This window comes from Cervus elaphus, unplaced genomic scaffold, assembly GCF_910594005.1.
Source record: "Cervus elaphus unplaced genomic scaffold, mCerEla1.1, whole genome shotgun sequence".
Lineage (NCBI taxonomy): Eukaryota > Metazoa > Chordata > Mammalia > Artiodactyla > Cervidae > Cervus > Cervus elaphus.
Window position 1 is genome coordinate 1595382 of NW_025316684.1, and position 18408 is coordinate 1613789.

Sequence of the window (18408 nt, forward strand, 5' to 3'; positions counted from 1 at the left end):
GAGCTCTCTGCCGGTGCAGGGGGCAGGAACAGACGTGTGCATGTGGTTCTGCCTTGGCCTGGGAGTGTGGACCCCCTGCCTGGCCCCCAGGCTCAGGGGCAAGGGCCGGGAGAGAGCACCACCCCGAAGCGCTTTTCTCCCGGGCTCGGGAGCATTGTGCGCGGCTGGCGGGAACAGCCGGCGAGAGTGCTTGCAAAGCGGCCTTTGGAGGCAGCCGGGGAGGTCTTCCAGCGGGAGAGGGCCGGTTGTGCTCAGAGGCCCCACAGGCCAGGGGCAGGACCCAGCAGGGCCCCTGCCCCTGGCCAGCCTTGCCCAGACCTTCCTGGCCTCAGGGGGTGCTGCCCCAGCAAGGGGCAGGCTGCGGGGACTGGGTCCAGACATGCCCGGGCGCCTCCCCAGGCTCATCCCCGCTGGTGCCTTTCCCCTGGGCCTAGGCCTCGCTTGAGGCCTCCTTGGAGAGGAGGTTGCTGGCAGGGGCTGTCTCCACACTGCAAGGTGCTGGAGCTCAGAGGGCCTCGTCAGAGGGAAGGGACCAGCAAGGGGCTGGATGCCCAAGACCTCTTTGGCCCAGCAGCCTCAGGGCAGCAGGGAGAGCAAGAGGCCCAGTGTGCCCCTAGGTCGGCTCTGCCCCTTCCCACACAGGCGGCCAGCCCAGCAGCTGCCTGACAGACTCTGGCTCCCCCGAGCTCTCTGCCGGTGCAGGGGGCAGGAACAGACGTGTGCATGTGGTTCTGCCTTGGCCTGGGAGTGTGGACCCCCTGCCTGGCCCCCAGGCTCAGGGGCAAGGGCCGGGAGAGAGCACCACCCCGAAGCGCTTTTCTCCCGGGCTCAGGAGCATTGTGCGCGGCTGGCGGGAACAGCCGGCGAGAGTGCTTGCAAAGCGTCCTTTGGAGGCAGCCGGGGAGGTCTTCCAGCGGGAGAGGGCCGGTTGTGCTCAGAGGCCCCAAAGGCCAGGGGCAGGACCCAGCAGGGCCCCTGCCCCTGGCCAGCCTTGCCCAGACCTTCCTGGCCTCCGGGGGGTACTGCCCCAGCAAGGGGCAGGCTGCGGGGACTGGGTCCAGACATGCCCGGGCGCCTCCCCAGGCTCATCCCCGCTGGTGCCTTTCCCCTGGGCCTAGGCCTCGTTTGAGGCCTCCTTGGAGAGGAGGTTGCTGGCAGGGGCTGTCTCCACACTGCAAGGTGCTGGAGCTCAGAGGGCCTCGTCAGAGGGAAGGGACCAGCAAGGGGCTGGATGCCCAAGACCTCTTTGGCCCAGCAGCCTCAGGGCAGCAGGGAGAGCAAGAGGCCCAGTGTGCCCCTAGGTCGGCTCTGCCCCTTCCCACACAGGCGGCCAGCCCAGCAGCTGCCTGACAGACTCTGGCTCCCCCGAGCTCTCTGCCGGTGCAGGGGGCAGGAACAGATGTGTGCATGTGGTTCTGCCTTGGCCTGGGAGTGTGGACCCCCTGCCTGGCCCCCAGGTTCAGGGGCAAGGGCCGGGAGAGAGCACCACCCCGAAGCGCTTTTCTCCCGGGCTCGGGAGCATTGTGCGCGGCTGGCGGGAACAGCCGGCGAGAGTGCTTGCAAAGCGGCCTTTGGAGGCAGCCGGGGAGGTCTTCCAGCGGGAGAGGGCCGGTTGTGCTCAGAGGCCCCACAGGCCAGGGGCAGGACCCAGCAGGGCCCCTGCCCCTGGCCAGCCTTGCCCAGACATTCCTGGCCTCCGGGGGTACTGCCCCAGCAAGGGGCAGGCTGCGGGGTCTGGGTCCAGACATGCCCGGGCGCCTCCCCAGGCTCATCCCCGCTGGTGCCTTTCCCCTGGGCCTAGGCCTCGGTTGAGGCCTCCTTGGAGAGGAGGTTGCTGGCAGGGGCTGTCTCCACACTGCAAGGTGCTGGAGCTCAGAGGGCCTCGTCAGAGGGAAGGGACCAGCAAGGGGCTGGATGCCCAAGACCTCTTTGGCCCAGCAGCCTCAGGGCAGCAGGGAGAGCAAGAGGCCCAGTGTGCCCCTAGGTCGGCTCTGCCCCTTCCCACACAGGCGGCCAGCCCAGCAGCTGCCTGACAGACTCTGGCTCCCCCGAGCTCTCTGCCGGTGCAGGGGACAGGAACAGACGTGTGCATGTGGTTCTGCCTTGGCCTGGGAGTGTGGACCCCCTGCCTGGCCCCCAGGCTCAGGGGCAAGGGCCGGGAGAGAGCACCACCCCGAAGCGCTTTTCTCCCGGGCTCGGGAGCATTGTGTGCGGCTGGCGGGAACAGCCGGCGAGAATGCTTGCAAAGCGGCCTTTGGAGGCAGCCGGGGAGGTTTTCCAGCGGGAGAGGGCCGGTTGTGCTCAGAGGCCCCACAGGCCAGGGGCAGGACCCAGCAGCGCCCCTGCCCCTGGCCAGCCTGGCCCAGACCTTCCTGGCCTCCGGGGGGTACTGCCCCAGCAAGGGGCAGGCTGCGGGGACTGGGTCCAGACATGCCCGGGCGCCTCCCCAGGCTCATCCCCGCTGGTGCCTTTCCCCTGGGCCTAGGCCTCGGTTGAGCCCTCCTTGGAGAGAAGGTTGCTGGCAGGGGCTGTCTCCACACTGCAAGGTGCTGGAGCTCAGAAGGCCTCGTCAGAGGGTAGGGACCAGCAAGGGGATGGATGCCCAAGACCTCTTTGGCCCAGCAGCCTCAGGGCAGCAGGGAGAGCAAGAGGCCCAGTGTGCCCCTAGGTCGGCTCTGCCCCTTCCCACACAGGCGGCCAGCCCAGCAGCTGCCTGACAGACTCTGTCTCCCCCGAGCTCTCTGCCGGTGCAGGGGGCAGGAACAGACGTGTGCATGTGGTTCTGCCTTGGCCTGGGAGTGTGAACGCCTTGCCTGGCCCCCAGGCTCAGGGGCAAGGGCCGGGAGAGAGCACCACCCCGAAGCCCTTTTCTCCCGGGCTCGGGAGCATTGTGCGCGGCTGGCGGGAACAGCCGGCGAGAGTGCTTGCAAAGCGGCCTTTGCAGGCAGCCGGGGAGGTCTTCCAGCGGGATAGGGCCGGTTGTGCTCAGAGGCCCCACAGGCCAGGGGCAGGACCCAGCAGGGCCCCTGGCCCTGGCCAGCCTTGCCCAGACCTTCCTGGCCTCCGGGGGTACTGCCCCAGCAAGGGGCAGGCTGCGGGGACTGGGTCCAGACATGCCCGGGCGCCTCCCCAGGCTCATCCCCGCTGGTGCCTTTCCCCTGGGCCTAGGCCTCGGTTGAGGCCTCCTTGGAGAGGAGGTTGCTAGCAGGGGCTGTCTCCACACTGCAAGGTGCTGGAGCTCAGAGGGCCTCGTCAGAGGGAAGGGACCAGCAAGGGGCTGGATGCCCAAGACCTCTTTGGCCCAGCAGCCTCAGGGCAGCAGGGAGAGCAAGAGGCCCAGTGTGCCCCTAGGTCAGCTCTGCCCCTTCCCACACAGGCGGCCAGCCCAGCAGCTGCCTGACAGACTCTGGCTCCCCCGAGCTCTCTGCCGGTGCAGGGGGCAGGAACAGACGTGTGCATGTGGTTCTGCCTTGGCCTGGGAGTGTGGACCCCCTGCCTGGCCCCAGGCTCAGGGGCAAGGGCCGGGAGAGAGCACCACCCCGAAGCGCTTTTCTCCCGGGCTCGGGAGCATTGTGCGCGGCTGGCGGGAACAGCCGGCGAGAGTGCTTTCAAAGCGGCCTTTGAAGGCAGCCGGGGAGGTCTTCCAGCGGGAGAGGGCCGGTTGTGCTCAGAGGCCCCACAGGCCAGGGGCAGGACCCAGCAGGGCCCCTGCCCCTGGCCAGCCTTGCCCAGACCTTCCTGGCCTCTGGGGGTACTACCCCAGCAAGGGGCAGGCTGCGGGGACTGGGTCCAGACATGCCCGGGCGCCTCCCCAGGCTCATCCCCGCTGGTGCCTTTCCCCTGGGCCTAGGCCTCGGTTGAGGCCTCCTTGGAGAGGAGGTTGCTGGCAGGGGCTGTCTCCACACTGCAAGGTGCTGGAGCTCAGAGGGCCTCGTCAGAGGGAAGGGACCAGCAAGGGGCTGGATGCCCAAGACCTCTTTGGCCCAGCAGCCTCAGGGCAGCAGGGAGAGCAAGAGGCCCAGTGTGCCCCTAGGTCGGCTCTGCCCCTTCCCACACAGGCGGCCAGCCCAGCAGCTGCCTGACAGACTCTGGCTCCCCCGAGCTCTCTGCCGGTGCAGGGGACAGGAACAGACGTGTGCATGTGGTTCTGCCTTGGCCTGGGAGTGTGGACCCCCTGCCTGGCCCCCAGGCTCAGGGGCAAGGGCCGGGAGAGAGCACCACCCCGAAGCGCTTTTCTCACGGGCTCGGGAGCATTGTGTGCGGCTGGCGGGAACAGCCGGCGAGAATGCTTGCAAAGCGGCCTTTGGAGGCAGCCGGGGAGGTCTTCCAGCGGGAGAGGGCCGGTTGTGCTCAGAGGCCCCACAGGCCAGGGGCAGGACCCAGCAGCGCCCCTGCCCCTGGCCAGCCTTGCCCAGACCTTCCTGGCCTCCGGGGGTACTGCCCCAGCAAGGGGCAGGCTGCGGGGACTGGGTCCAGACATGCCCGGGCGCCTCCCCAGGCTCATCCCCGCTGGTGCCTTTCCCCTGGGCCTAGGCCTCGGTTGAGCCCTCCTTGGAGAGAAGGTTGCTGGCAGGGGCTGTCTCCACACTGCAAGGTGCTGGAGCTCAGAAGGCCTCGTCAGAGGGTAGGGACCAGCAAGGGGATGGATGCCCAAGACCTCTTTGGCCCAGCAGCCTCAGGGCAGCAGGGAGAGCAAGAGGCCCAGTGTGCCCCTAGGTCGGCTCTGCCCCTTCCCACACAGGCGGCCAGCCCAGCAGCTGCCTGACAGACTCTGGCTCCCCCGAGCTCTCTGCCGGTGCAGGGGGCAGGAACAGACGTGTGCATGTGGTTCTGCCTTGGCCTGGGAGTGTGGACCCCCTGCCTGGCCCCAGGCTCAGGGGCAAGGGCCGGGAGAGAGCACCACCCCGAAGCGCTTTTCTCCCGGGCTCGGGAGCATTGTGCGCGGCTGGCGGGAACAGCCGGCGAGAGTGCTTTCAAAGCGGCCTTTGAAGGCAGCCGGGGAGGTCTTCCAGCGGGAGAGGGCCGGTTGTGCTCAGAGGCCCCACAGGCCAGGGGCAGGACCCAGCAGGGCCCCTGCCCCTGGCCAGCCTTGCCCAGACCTTCCTGGCCTCTGGGGGTACTACCCCAGCAAGGGGCAGGCTGCGGGGACTGGGTCCAGACATGCCCGGGCGCCTCCCCAGGCTCATCCCCGCTGGTGCCTTTCCCCTGGGCCTAGGCCTCGGTTGAGGCCTCCTTGGAGAGGAGGTTGCTGGCAGGGGCTGTCTCCACACTGCAAGGTGCTGGAGCTCAGAGGGCCTCGTCAGAGGGAAGGGACCAGCAAGGGGCTGGATGCCCAAGACCTCTTTGGCCCAGCAGCCTCAGGGCAGCAGGGAGAGCAAGAGGCCCAGTGTGCCCCTAGGTCGGCTCTGCCCCTTCCCACACAGGCGGCCAGCCCAGCAGCTGCCTGACAGACTCTGGCTCCCCCGAGCTCTCTGCCGGTGCAGGGGACAGGAACAGACGTGTGCATGTGGTTCTGCCTTGGCCTGGGAGTGTGGACCCCCTGCCTGGCCCCCAGGCTCAGGGGCAAGGGCCGGGAGAGAGCACCACCCCGAAGCGCTTTTCTCCCGGGCTCGGGAGCATTGTGTGCGGCTGGCGGGAACAGCCGGCGAGAATGCTTGCAAAGCGGCCTTTGGAGGCAGCCGGGGAGGTCTTCCAGCGGGAGAGGGCCGGTTGTGCTCAGAGGCCCCACAGGCCAGGGGCAGGACCCAGCAGCGCCCCTGCCCCTGGCCAGCCTTGCCCAGACCTTCCTGGCCTCCGGGGGTACTGCCCCAGCAAGGGGCAGGCTGCGGGGACTGGGTCCAGACATGCCCGGGCGCCTCCCCAGGTTCATCCCCGCTGGTGCCTTTCCCCTGGGCCTAGGCCTCGGTTGAGCCCTCCTTGGAGAGAAGGTTGCTGGCAGGGGCTGTCTCCACACTGCAAGGTGCTGGAGCTCAGAAGGCCTCGTCAGAGGGTAGGGACCAGCAAGGGGATGGATGCCCAAGACCTCTTTGGCCCAGCAGCCTCAGGGCAGCAGGGAGAGCAAGAGGCCCAGTGTGCCCCTAGGTCGGCTCTGCCCCTTCCCACACAGGCGGCCAGCCCAGCAGCTGCCTGACAGACTCTGTCTCCCCCGAGCTCTCTGCCGGTGCAGGGGGCAGGAACAGACGTGTGCATGTGGTTCTGCCTTGGCCTGGGAGTGTGAACGCCTTGCCTGGCCCCCAGGCTCAGGGGCAAGGGCCGGGAGAGAGCACCACCCCGAAGCCCTTTTCTCCCGGGCTCGGGAGCATTGTGCGCGGCTGGCGGGAACAGCCGGCGAGAGTGCTTGCAAAGCGGCCTTTGCAGGCAGCCGGGGAGGTCTTCCAGCGGGATAGGGCCGGTTGTGCTCAGAGGCCCCACAGGCCAGGGGCAGGACCCAGCAGGGCCCCTGCCCCTGGCCAGCCTTGCCCAGACCTTCCTGGCCTCCGGGGGTACTGCCCCAGCAAGGGGCAGGCTGCGGGGACTGGGTCCAGACATGCCCGGGCGCCTCCCCAGGCTCATCCCCGCTGGTGCCTTTCCCCTGGGCCTAGGCCTCGGTTGAGGCCTCCTTGGAGAGGAGGTTGCTAGCAGGGGCTGTCTCCACACTGCAAGGTGCTGGAGCTCAGAGGGCCTCGTCAGAGGGAAGGGACCAGCAAGGGGCTGGATGCCCAAGACCTCTTTGGCCCAGCAGCCTCAGGGCAGCAGGGAGAGCAAGAGGCCCAGTGTGCCCCTAGGTCAGCTCTGCCCCTTCCCACACAGGCGGCCAGCCCAGCAGCTGCCTGACAGACTCTGGCTCCCCCGAGCTCTCTGCCGGTGCAGGGGGCAGGAACAGACGTGTGCATGTGGTTCTGCCTTGGCCTGGGAGTGTGGACCCCCTGCCTGGCCCCAGGCTCAGGGGCAAGGGCCGGGAGAGAGCACCACCCCGAAGCGCTTTTCTCCCGGGCTCGGGAGCATTGTGCGCGGCTGGCGGGAACAGCCGGCGAGAGTGCTTTCAAAGCGGCCTTTGAAGGCAGCCGGGGAGGTCTTCCAGCGGGAGAGGGCCGGTTGTGCTCAGAGGCCCCACAGGCCAGGGGCAGGACCCAGCAGGGCCCCTGCCCCTGGCCAGCCTTGCCCAGACCTTCCTGGCCTCTGGGGGTACTACCCCAGCAAGGGGCAGGCTGCGGGGACTGGGTCCAGACATGCCCGGGCGCCTCCCCAGGCTCATCCCCGCTGGTGCCTTTCCCCTGGGCCTAGGCCTCGGTTGAGGCCTCCTTGGAGAGGAGGTTGCTGGCAGGGGCTGTCTCCACACTGCAAGGTGCTGGAGCTCAGAGGGCCTCGTCAGAGGGAAGGGACCAGCAAGGGGCTGGATGCCCAAGACCTCTTTGGCCCAGCAGCCTCAGGGCAGCAGGGAGAGCAAGAGGCCCAGTGTGCCCCTAGGTCGGCTCTGCCCCTTCCCACACAGGCGGCCAGCCCAGCAGCTGCCTGACAGACTCTGGCTCCCCCGAGCTCTCTGCCGGTGCAGGGGACAGGAACAGACGTGTGCATGTGGTTCTGCCTTGGCCTGGGAGTGTGGACCCCCTGCCTGGCCCCCAGGCTCAGGGGCAAGGGCCGGGAGAGAGCACCACCCCGAAGCGCTTTTCTCCCGGGCTCGGGAGCATTGTGTGCGGCTGGCGGGAACAGCCGGCGAGAATGCTTGCAAAGCGGCCTTTGGAGGCAGCCGGGGAGGTCTTCCAGCGGGAGAGGGCCGGTTGTGCTCAGAGGCCCCACAGGCCAGGGGCAGGACCCAGCAGCGCCCCTGCCCCTGGCCAGCCTTGCCCAGACCTTCCTGGCCTCCGGGGGTACTGCCCCAGCAAGGGGCAGGCTGCGGGGACTGGGTCCAGACATGCCCGGGCGCCTCCCCAGGCTCATCCCCGCTGGTGCCTTTCCCCTGGGCCTAGGCCTCGGTTGAGCCCTCCTTGGAGAGAAGGTTGCTGGCAGGGGCTGTCTCCACACTGCAAGGTGCTGGAGCTCAGAAGGCCTCGTCAGAGGGTAGGGACCAGCAAGGGGATGGATGCCCAAGACCTCTTTGGCCCAGCAGCCTCAGGGCAGCAGGGAGAGCAAGAGGCCCAGTGTGCCCCTAGGTCGGCTCTGCCCCTTCCGACACAGGCGGCCAGCCCAGCAGCTGCCTGACAGACTCTGTCTCCCCCGAGCTCTCTGCCGGTGCAGGGGGCAGGAACAGACGTGTGCATGTGGTTCTGCCTTGGCCTGGGAGTGTGAACGCCTTGCCTGGCCCCCAGGCTCAGGGGCAAGGGCCGGGAGAGAGCACCACCCCGAAGCCCTTTTCTCCCGGGCTCGGGAGCATTGTGCGCGGCTGGCGGGAACAGCCGGCGAGAGTGCTTGCAAAGCGGCCTTTGCAGGCAGCCGGGGAGGTCTTCCAGCGGGATAGGGCCGGTTGTGCTCAGAGGCCCCACAGGCCAGGGGCAGGACCCAGCAGGGCCCCTGCCCCTGGCCAGCCTTGCCCAGACCTTCCTGGCCTCCGGGGGTACTGCCCCAGCAAGGGGCAGGCTGCGGGGACTGGGTCCAGACATGCCCGGGCGCCTCCCCAGGCTCATCCCCGCTGGTGCCTTTCCCCTGGGCCTAGGCCTCGGTTGAGGCCTCCTTGGAGAGGAGGTTGCTAGCAGGGGCTGTCTCCACACTGCAAGGTGCTGGAGCTCAGAGGGCCTCGTCAGAGGGAAGGGACCAGCAAGGGGCTGGATGCCCAAGACCTCTTTGGCCCAGCAGCCTCAGGGCAGCAGGGAGAGCAAGAGGCCCAGTGTGCCCCTAGGTCAGCTCTGCCCCTTCCCACACAGGCGGCCAGCCCAGCAGCTGCCTGACAGACTCTGGCTCCCCCGAGCTCTCTGCCGGTGCAGGGGGCAGGAACAGACGTGTGCATGTGGTTCTGCCTTGGCCTGGGAGTGTGGACCCCCTGCCTGGCCCCAGGCTCAGGGGCAAGGGCCGGGAGAGAGCACCACCCCGAAGCGCTTTTCTCCCGGGCTCGGGAGCATTGTGCGCGGCTGGCGGGAACAGCCGGCGAGAGTGCTTTCAAAGCGGCCTTTGAAGGCAGCCGGGGAGGTCTTCCAGCGGGAGAGGGCCGGTTGTGCTCAGAGGCCCCACAGGCCAGGGGCAGGACCCAGCAGGGCCCCTGCCCCTGGCCAGCCTTGCCCAGACCTTCCTGGCCTCCGGGGGTACTGCCCCAGCAAGGGGCAGGCTGCGGGGACTGGGTCCAGACATGCCCGGGCGCCTCCCCAGGCTCATCCCCGCTGGTGCCTTTCCCCTGGGCCTAGGCCTCGGTTGAGGCCTCCTTGGAGAGGAGGTTGCTAGCAGGGGCTGTCTCCACACTGCAAGGTGCTGGAGCTCAGAGGGCCTCGTCAGAGGGAAGGGACCAGCAAGGGGCTGGATGCCCAAGACCTCTTTGGCCCAGCAGCCTCAGGGCAGCAGGGAGAGCAAGAGGCCCAGTGTGCCCCTAGGTCAGCTCTGCCCCTTCCCACACAGGCGGCCAGCCCAGCAGCTGCCTGACAGACTCTGCCTCCCCCGAGCTCTCTGCCGGTGCAGGGGGCAGGAACAGACGTGTGCATGTGGTTCTGCCTTGGCCTGGGAGTGTGGACCCCCTGCCTGGCCCCAGGCTCAGGGGCAAGGGCCGGGAGAGAGCACCACCCCGAAGCGCTTTTCTCCCGGGCTCGGGAGCATTGTGCGCGGCTGGCGGGAACAGCCGGCGAGAGTGCTTTCAAAGCGGCCTTTGAAGGCAGCCGGGGAGGTCTTCCAGCGGGAGAGGGCCGGTTGTGCTCAGAGGCCCCACAGGCCAGGGGCAGGACCCAGCAGGGCCCCTGCCCCTGGCCAGCCTTGCCCAGACCTTCCTGGCCTCTGGGGGTACTACCCCAGCAAGGGGCAGGCTGCGGGGACTGGGTCCAGACATGCCCGGGCGCCTCCCCAGGCTCATCCCCGCTGGTGCCTTTCCCCTGGGCCTAGGCCTCGGTTGAGGCCTCCTTGGAGAGGAGGTTGCTGGCAGGGGCTGTCTCCACACTGCAAGGTGCTGGAGCTCAGAGGGCCTCGTCAGAGGGAAGGGACCAGCAAGGGGCTGGATGCCCAAGACCTCTTTGGCCCAGCAGCCTCAGGGCAGCAGGGAGAGCAAGAGGCCCAGTGTGCCCCTAGGTCGGCTCTGCCCCTTCCCACACAGGCTGCCCGCCCAGCAGCTGCCTGACAGACTCTGGCTCCCCCGAGCTCTCTGCCGGTGCAGGGGGCAGGAACAGACGTGTGCATGTGGTTCTGCCTTGGCCTGGGAGTGTGGACCCCCTGCCTGGCCCCCAGGCTCAGGGGCAAGGGCCGGGAGAGAGCACCACCCCGAAGCGCTTTTCTCCCGGGTTCGGTAGCATTGTGCGCGGCTGGCGGGAACAGCCGGCGAGCGCGCTTGCAAAGCGGCCTTTGGAGTCAGCCGGGGAGGTCTTCCAGCGGGAGAGGGCCGTTTGTGCTCAGAGGCCCCACAGGCCAGGGGTAGGACCCAGCAGGGCCCGTGCCCCTGGCCAGCCTTGCCCAGACCTTCCTGGCCTCCGGGCGTACTGCCCCAGCAAGGGGCAGGCTGCGGGGACTCGGTCCAGACATGCCCGGGCGCCTCCCCAGGCTCATCCCCGCTGGTGCCTTTCCCCTGGGCCTAGGCCTCGGTTGAGGCTTCCTTGGAGAGGAGGTTGCTGCCAGGGGCTGTCTCCACACTGCAAGGTGCTGGAGCTCAGAGGGCCTCGTCAGAGGGAAGGGACCAGCAAGGGGCTGGATGCCCAAGACCTCTTTGGCCCAGCAGCCTCAGGGCAGCAGGGAGAGCAAGAGGCCCAGTGTGCCCCTAGGTCGGCTCTGCCCCTTCCCACACAGGCGGCCAGCCCAGCAGCTGCCTGACAGACTCTGGCTCCCCCGAGCTCTCTGCCGGTGCAGGGGGCAGGAACAGACGTGTGCATGTGGTTCTGCCTTGGCCTGGGAGTGTGGACCCCCTGCCTGGCCCCCAGGCTCATGGGCAAGGGCCGGGAGAGAGCACCACCCCGAAGGGCTTTTCTCCCGGGCTCGGGAGCATTGTGCGCGGCTGGCGGGAACAGCCGGCGAGAGTGCTTGCAAAGCGGCCTTTGGAGGCAGCCGGGGATGTTTTCCAGCGGGAGAGAGCCGGTTGTGCTCAGAGGCCCCACAGGCCAGGGGCAGGACCCAGCAGGGCCCCTGCCCCTGGCCAGCCTTGCCCAGACCTTCCTGGCCTCCGGGGGTACTGCCCCAGCAAGGGGCAGGCTGCGGGGACTGGGTCCAGACATGCCCGGGCGCCTCCCCAGGCTCATCCCCGCTGGTGCCTTTCCCCTGGGCCTAGGCCTCGGTTGAGGCCTCCTTGGAGAGGAGGTTGCTGGCAGGGGCTGTCTCCACACTGCAAGGTGCTGGAGCTCAGAGGGCCTCGTCAGAGGGAAGGGACCAGCAAGGGGCTGGATGCCCAAGACCTCTTTGGCTCAGCAGCCTCAGGGCAGCAGGGAGAGCAAGAGGCCCAGTGTGCCCCTAGGTCGGCTCTGCCCCTTCCCACACAGGCGGCCAGCCCAGCAGCTGCCTGACAGACTCTGGCTCCCCCGAGCTCTCTGCCGGTGCAGGGGGCAGGAACAGACGTGTGCATGTGGTTCTGCCTTGGCCTGGGAGTGTGGACCCCCTGCCTGGCCCCCAGGCTCAGGGGCAAGGGCCGGGAGAGAGCACCACCCCGAAGCGCTTTTCTCCCGGGCTCGGGAGCATTGTGCGCGGCTGGGGGGAACAGCTGGCGAGAGTGCTTGCAAAGCGGCCTTTGGAGGCAGCCGGGGAGGTCTTCCAGCGGGAGAGAGCCGGTTGTGCTCAGAGGCCCCACAGGCCAGGGGCAGGACCCAGTAGGGCCCCTGCCCCTGGCCAGCCTTGCCCAGACCTTCCTGGCCTCCGGGGGTACTGCCCCAGCAAGGGGCAGGCTGCGGGGACTGGGTCCAGACATGCCCGGGCGCCTCCCCAGGCTCATCCCCGCTGGTGCCTTTCCCCTGGGCCTAGGCCTCGCTTGAGGCCTCCTTGGAGAGGAGGTTGCTGCCAGGGGCTGTCTCCACACTGCAAGGTGCTGGAGCTCAGAGGGCCTCGTCAGAGGGAAGGGACCAGCAAGGGGCTGGATGCCCAAGACCTCTTTGGCCCAGCAGCCTCAGGGCAGCAGGGAAAGCAAGAGGCCCAGTGTGCCCCTAGGTCCGCTCTGCCCCTTCCCACACAGGCGGCCAGCCCAGCAGCTGCCTGACAGACTCTGGCTCCCCCGAGCTCTCTGCCGGTGCAGGGGGCAGGAACAGACGTGTGCATGTGGTTCTGCCTTGGCCTGGGAGTGTGGACCCCCTGCCTGGCCCCCAGGCTCAGGGGCAAGGGCCGGGAGAGAGCACCACCCCGAAGCGCTTTTCTCCCGGGCTCGGGAGCATTGTGCGTGGCTGGCGGGAACAGCCGGCGAGAGTGCTTGCAAAGTGGCCTTTGGAGGCATCCGGGGAGGTCTTCCAGCGGGAGAGGGCCGGTTGTGCTCAGAGGCCCCACAGGCCAGGGGCAGGACCCAGCAGGGCCCCTGCCCCTGGCCAGCCTTGCCCAGACCTTCCGGGCCTCTGGGGGTACTGCCCCAGCAAGGGGCAAGCTGCGGGGACTGGGTCCAGACATGCCCGGGCACCTCCACAGGCTCATCCCCGCTGGTGCCTTTCCCCTGGGCCTAGGCCTCGGTTGAGGCCTCCTTGGAGAGGAGGTTGCTGGCAGGGGCTGTCTCCACACTGCAAGGTGCTGGAGCTCAGAGGGCCTCGTCAGAGGGAAGGGACCAGCAAGGGGCTGGATGCCCAAGACCTCTTTGGCCCAGCAGCCTCAGGGCAGCAGGGAGAGCAAGAGGCCCAGTGTGCCCCTAGGTCGGCTCTGCCCCTTCCCACACAGGCTGCCCGCCCAGCAGCTGCCTGACAGACTCTGGCTCCCCCGAGCTCTCTGCCGGTGCAGGGGGCAGGAACAGACGTGTGCATGTGGTTCTGCCTTGGCCTGGGAGTGTGGACCCCCTGCCTGGCCCCCAGGCTCAGGGGCAAGGGCCGGGAGAGAGCACCACCCCGAAGCGCTTTTCTCCCGGGTTCGGTAGCATTGTGCGCGGCTGGCGGGAACAGCCGGCGAGCGTGCTTGCAAAGCGGCCTTTGGAGTCAGCCGGGGAGGTCTTCCAGCGGGAGAGGGCCGTTTGTGCTCAGAGGCCCCACAGGCCAGGGGTAGGACCCAGCAGGGCCCGTGCCCCTGGTCAGCCTTGCCCAGACCTTCCTGGCCTCCGGGCGTACTGCCCCAGCCAGGGGCAGGCTGCGGGGACTCGGTCCAGACATGCCCGGGCGCCTCCCCAGGCTCATCCCCGCTGGTGCCTTTATCCTGGGCCTAGGCCTCGGTTGAGGCTTCCTTGGAGAGGAGGTTGCTGCCAGGGGCTGTCTCCACACTGCAAGGTGCTGGAGCTCAGAGGGCCTCGTCAGAGGGAAGGGACCAGCAAGGGGCTGGATGCCCAAGACCTCTTTGGCCCAGCAGCCTCAGGGCAGCAGGGAGAGCAAGAGGCCCAGTGTGCCCCTAGGTCGGCTCTGCCCCTTCCCACACAGGCGGCCAGCCCAGCAGCTGCCTGACAGACTCTGGCTCCCCCGAGCTCTCTGCCGGTACAGGGGGCAGGAACAGACGTGTGCATGTGGTTCTGCCTTGGCCTGGGACTGTGGACCCCCTGCCTGGCCCCCAGGCTCAGGGGCAAGGGCCGGGAGAGAGCACCACCCCGAAGGGCTTTTCTCCCGGGCTCGGGAGCATTGTGCGCGGCTGGCGGGAACAGCCGGCGAGAGTGCTTGCAAAGCGGCCTTTGGAGGCAGCCGGGGAGGTCTTCCAGCGGGAGAGAGCCGGTTGTGCTCAGAGGCCCCACAGGCCAGGGGCAGGACCCAGCAGGGCCCCTGCCCCTGGCCAGCCTTGCCCAGACCTTCCTGGCCTCCGGGGGTACTGCCCCAGCAAGGGGCAGGCTGCGGGGACTGGGTCCAGACATGCCCGGGCGCCTCCCCAGGCTCATCCCCGCTGGTGCCTTTCCCCTGGGCCTAGGCCTCGCTTGAGGCCTCCTTGGAGAGGAGGTTGCTGGCAGGGGCTGTCTCCACACTGCAAGGTGCTGGAGCTCAGAGGGCCTCGTCAGAGGGAAGGGACCAGCAAGGGGCTGGATGCCCAAGACCTCTTTGGCTCAGCAGCATCAGGGCAGCAGGGAGAGCAAGAGGCCCAGTGTGCCCCTAGGTCCGCTCTGCCCCTTCCCACACAGGCGGCCAGCCCAGCAGCTGCCTGACAGACTCTGGCTCCCCCGAGCTCTCTGCCGGTGCAGGGGGCAGGAACAGACGTGTGCATGTGGTTCTGCCTTGGCCTGGGAGTGTGGACCCCCTGCCTGGCCCCCAGGCTCAGGGGCAAGGGCCGGGAGAGGGGCACCACCCCGAAGCGCTTTTCTCCCGGGCTCGGGAGCATTGTGCGCGGCTGGGGGGAACAGCTGGCGAGAGTGCTTGCAAAGCGGCCTTTGGAGGCAGCCGGGGAGGTCTTCCAGCGGGAGAGAGCCGGTTGTGCTCAGAGGCCCCACAGGCCAGGGGCAGGACCCAGTAGGGCCCCTGCCCCTGGCCAGCCTTGCCCAGACCTTCCTGGCCTCCGGGGCTACTGCCCCAGCAAGGGGCAGGCTGCGGGGACTGCGTCCAGACATGCCCGGGCGCCTCCCCAGGCTCATCCCCGCTGGTGCCTTTCCCCTGGGCCTAGGCCTCGGTTGAGGCCTCCTTGGAGAGGAGGTTGCTGGCAGGGGCTGTCTCCACACTGCAAGGTGCTGGAGCTCAGAGGGCCTCGTCAGAGGGAAGGGACCAGCAAGGGGCTGGATGCCCAAGACCTCTTTGGCCCAGCAGCCTCAGGGCAGCAGGGAGAGCAAGAGGCCCAGTGTGCCCCTAGGTCGGCTCTGCCCCTTCCCACACAGCCGGCCAGCCCAGCAGCTGCCTGACAGACTCTGGCTCCCCCGAGCTCTCTGCCGGTGCAGGGGGCAGGAACAGACGTGTGCATGTGGTTCTGCCTTGGCCTGGGAGTGTGGACCCCCTGCCTGGCCCCCAGGCTCAGGGGCAAGGGCCGGGAGAGAGCACCACCCCGAAGCGCTTTTCTCCCGGGCTCGGGAGCATTGTGCGCGGCTGGCGGGAACAGCCGGCGAGAGTGCTTGCAAAGCGGCCTTTGGAGGCAGCCGGGGAGGTCTTCCAGCGGGAGAGGGCCGGTTGTGCTCAGAGGCCCCACAGGCCAGGGGCAGGACCCAGCAGCGCCCCTGCCCCTGGCCAGCCTTGCCCAGACCTTCCTGGCCTCCGGGGGGTACTGCCCCAGCAAGGGGCAGGCTGCGGGGACTGGGTCCAGACATGCCCGGGCGCCTCCCCAGGCTCATCCCCGCTGGTGCCTTTCCCCTGGGCCTAGGCCTCGGTTGAGGCCTCCTTGGAGAGGAGGTTGCTGGCAGGGGCTGTCTCCACACTGCAAGGTGCTGGAGCTCAGAGGGCCTCGTCAGAGGGAAGGGACCAGCAAGGGGCTGGATGCCCAAGACCTCTTTGGCCCAGCAGCCTCAGGGCAGCAGGGAGAGCAAGAGGCCCAGTGTGCCCCTAGGTCGGCTCTGCCCCTTCCCCCACAGGTGGCCAGCCCAGCAGCTGCCTGACAGACTCTGTCTCCCCCGAGCTCTCTGCCGGTGCAGGGGGCAGGAACAGACGTGTGCATGTGGTTCTGCCTTGGCCTGGGAGTGTGAACGCCTTGCCTGGCCCCCAGGCTCAGGGGCAAGGGCCGGGAGAGAGCACCACCCCGAAGCGCTTTTCTCCCGGGCTCGGGAGCATTGTGCGCGGCTGGCGGGAACAGCCTGCGAGAGTGCTTGCAAAGCGGCCTTTGCAGGCAGCCGGGGAGGTCTTCCAGCGGGAGAGGGCCGGTTGTGCTCAGAGGCCCCACAGGCCAGGGGCAGGACCCAGCAGGGCCCCTGCCCCTGGCCAGCCTTGCCCAGACCTTCCTGGCCTCCGGGGGGTACTGCCCCAGCAAGGGGCAGGCTGCGGGGACTGGGTCCAGACATGCCCGGGCGCCTCCCCAGGCTCATCCCCGCTGGTGCCTTTTCCCTCGGCCTAGGCCTCGGTTGAGGCCTCCTTGGAGAGGAGGTTGCTAGCAGGGGCTGTCTCCACACTGCAAGGTGCTGGAGCTCAGAGGGCCTCGTCAGAGGGAAGGGACCAGCAAGGGGCTGGATGCCCAAGACCTCTTTGGCCCAGCAGCCTCAGGGCAGCAGGGAGAGCAAGAGGCCCAGTGTGCCCCTAGGTCAGCTCTGCCCCTTCCCACACAGGCGGCCAGCCCAGCAGCTGCCTGACAGTCTCTGGCTCCCCCGAGCTCTCTGCCGGTGCAGGGGGCAGGAACAGACGTGTGCATGTGGTTCTGCCTTGGCCTGGGAGTGTGGACCCCCTGCCTGGCCCCAGGCTCAGGGGCAAGGGCCGGGAGAGAGCACCACCCCGAAGCGCTTTTCTCCCGGGCTCGGGAGCATTGTGCGCGGCTGGCGGGAACAGCCGGCGAGAGTGCTTGCAAAGCGGCCTTTGAAGGCAGCCGGGGAGGTCTTCCAGCGGGAGAGGGCCGGTTGTGCTCAGAGGCCCCACAGGCCAGGGGCAGGACCCAGTAGGGCCCCTGCCCCTGGCCAGCCTTGCCCAGACCTTCCTGGCCTCCGGGGGTACTGCCCCAGCAAGGGGCAGGCTGCGGGGACTGGGTCCAGACATGCCCGGGCGCCTCCCCAGGCTCAACTCCGCTGGTGCCTTTCCCCTGGGCCTAGGCCTCGGTTGAGGCCTCCTTGGAGAGGAGGTTGCTGGCAGGGGCTGTCTCCACACTGCAAGGTGCTGGAGCTCAGAGGGCCTCGTCAGAGGGAAGGGACCAGCAAGGGGCTGGATGCCCAAGACCTCTTTGGCCCAGCAGCCTCAGGGCAGCAGGGAGAGCAAGAGGCCCAGTGTGCCCCTAGGTCGGCTCTGCCCCTTCCCACACAGGCGGCCAGCCCAGCAGCTGCCTGACAGACTCTGGCTCCCCCGAGCTCTCTGCCGGTGCAGGGGGCAGGAACAGACGTGTGCATGTGGTTCTGCCTTGGCCTGGGAGTGTGGACCCCCTGCCTGGCCCCCAGGCTCAGGCCAAGGGCCGGGAGAGAGGACCACCCCGAAGCGCTTTTCTCCCGGGCTCGGGAGCATTGTGCGCGGCTGGCGGGAACAGCCGGCGAGAGTGCTTGCAAGGCGACCTATGGAGGCAGCCGGGGAGGTCTTCCAGCGGGAGAGGGCCGGTTGTGCTCAGAGGCCCCACAGGCCAGGGGCAGGACCCAGCAGGGCCCCTGCTACTGGCCAGCCTTGCCCAGACCTTCCTGGCCTCCGGGGGTACTGCCACAGCAAGGGGCAGGCTGCGGGGACTGGGTCCAGACATGCCCGGGCGACTCCCCAGGCTCATCCCCGCGGGTGCCTTTCCCCTGGGCCTAGGTCTCGGTTGAGGCCTCCTTGGAGAGGAGGTTGCTGGCAGGGGCTGTCTCCACACTGCAAGGTGCTGGAACTCAGAGGGCCTCGATAGAGGGAAGGGACCAGCAAGGGGCTGGATGCCCAAGACCTCTTTGGCCCAGCAGCCTCAGGGCAGCAGGGAGAGCAAGAGGCCCAGTGTGCCCCTAGGTCGGCTCTGCCCCTTCCCACACAGGCGGCCAGCCCAGCAGCTGCCTGACAGACTCTGGCTCCCCCGAGCTCTCTGCCGGTGCAGGGGGCAGGAACAGACGTGTGCATGTGGTTCTGCCTTGACCTGGGAGTGTGGACCCCCTGCCTGGCCCCAGGCTCAGGGGCAAGGGCCGGGAGAGAGCACCACCCCGAAGCGCTTTTCTCCCGGGCTCGGGAGCATTGTGCGCGGCTGGCGGGAACAGCCGGCGAGAGTGCTTGCAAAGCGGCCTTTGCAGGCAGCCGGGGAGGTCTTCCAGCGGGAGAGGGCCGGTTGTGCTCAGAGGCCCCACAGGCCAGGGGCAGGACCCAGCAGGGCCCCTGCCCCTGGCCAGCCTTGCCCAGACCTTCCTGGCCTCCGGGGGTACTGCCCCAGCAAGGGGCAGGCTGCGGGGACTGGGTCCAGACATGCCCGGGCGCCTCCCCAGGCTCATCCCCGCTGGTGCCTTTCCCCTGGGCCTAGGCCTCGGTTGAGGCCTCCTTGGAGAGGAGGTTGCTGGCAGGGGCTGTCTCCACACTGCAAGGTGCTGGAGCTCAGAGGGCCTCGTCAGAGGGAAGGGACCAGCAAGGGGCTGGATGCCCAAGACCTCTTTGGCTCAGCAGCCTCAGGGCAGCAGGGAGAGCAAGAGGCCCAGTGTGCCCCTAGGTCGGCTCTGCCCCTTCCCACACAGGCGGCCAGCCC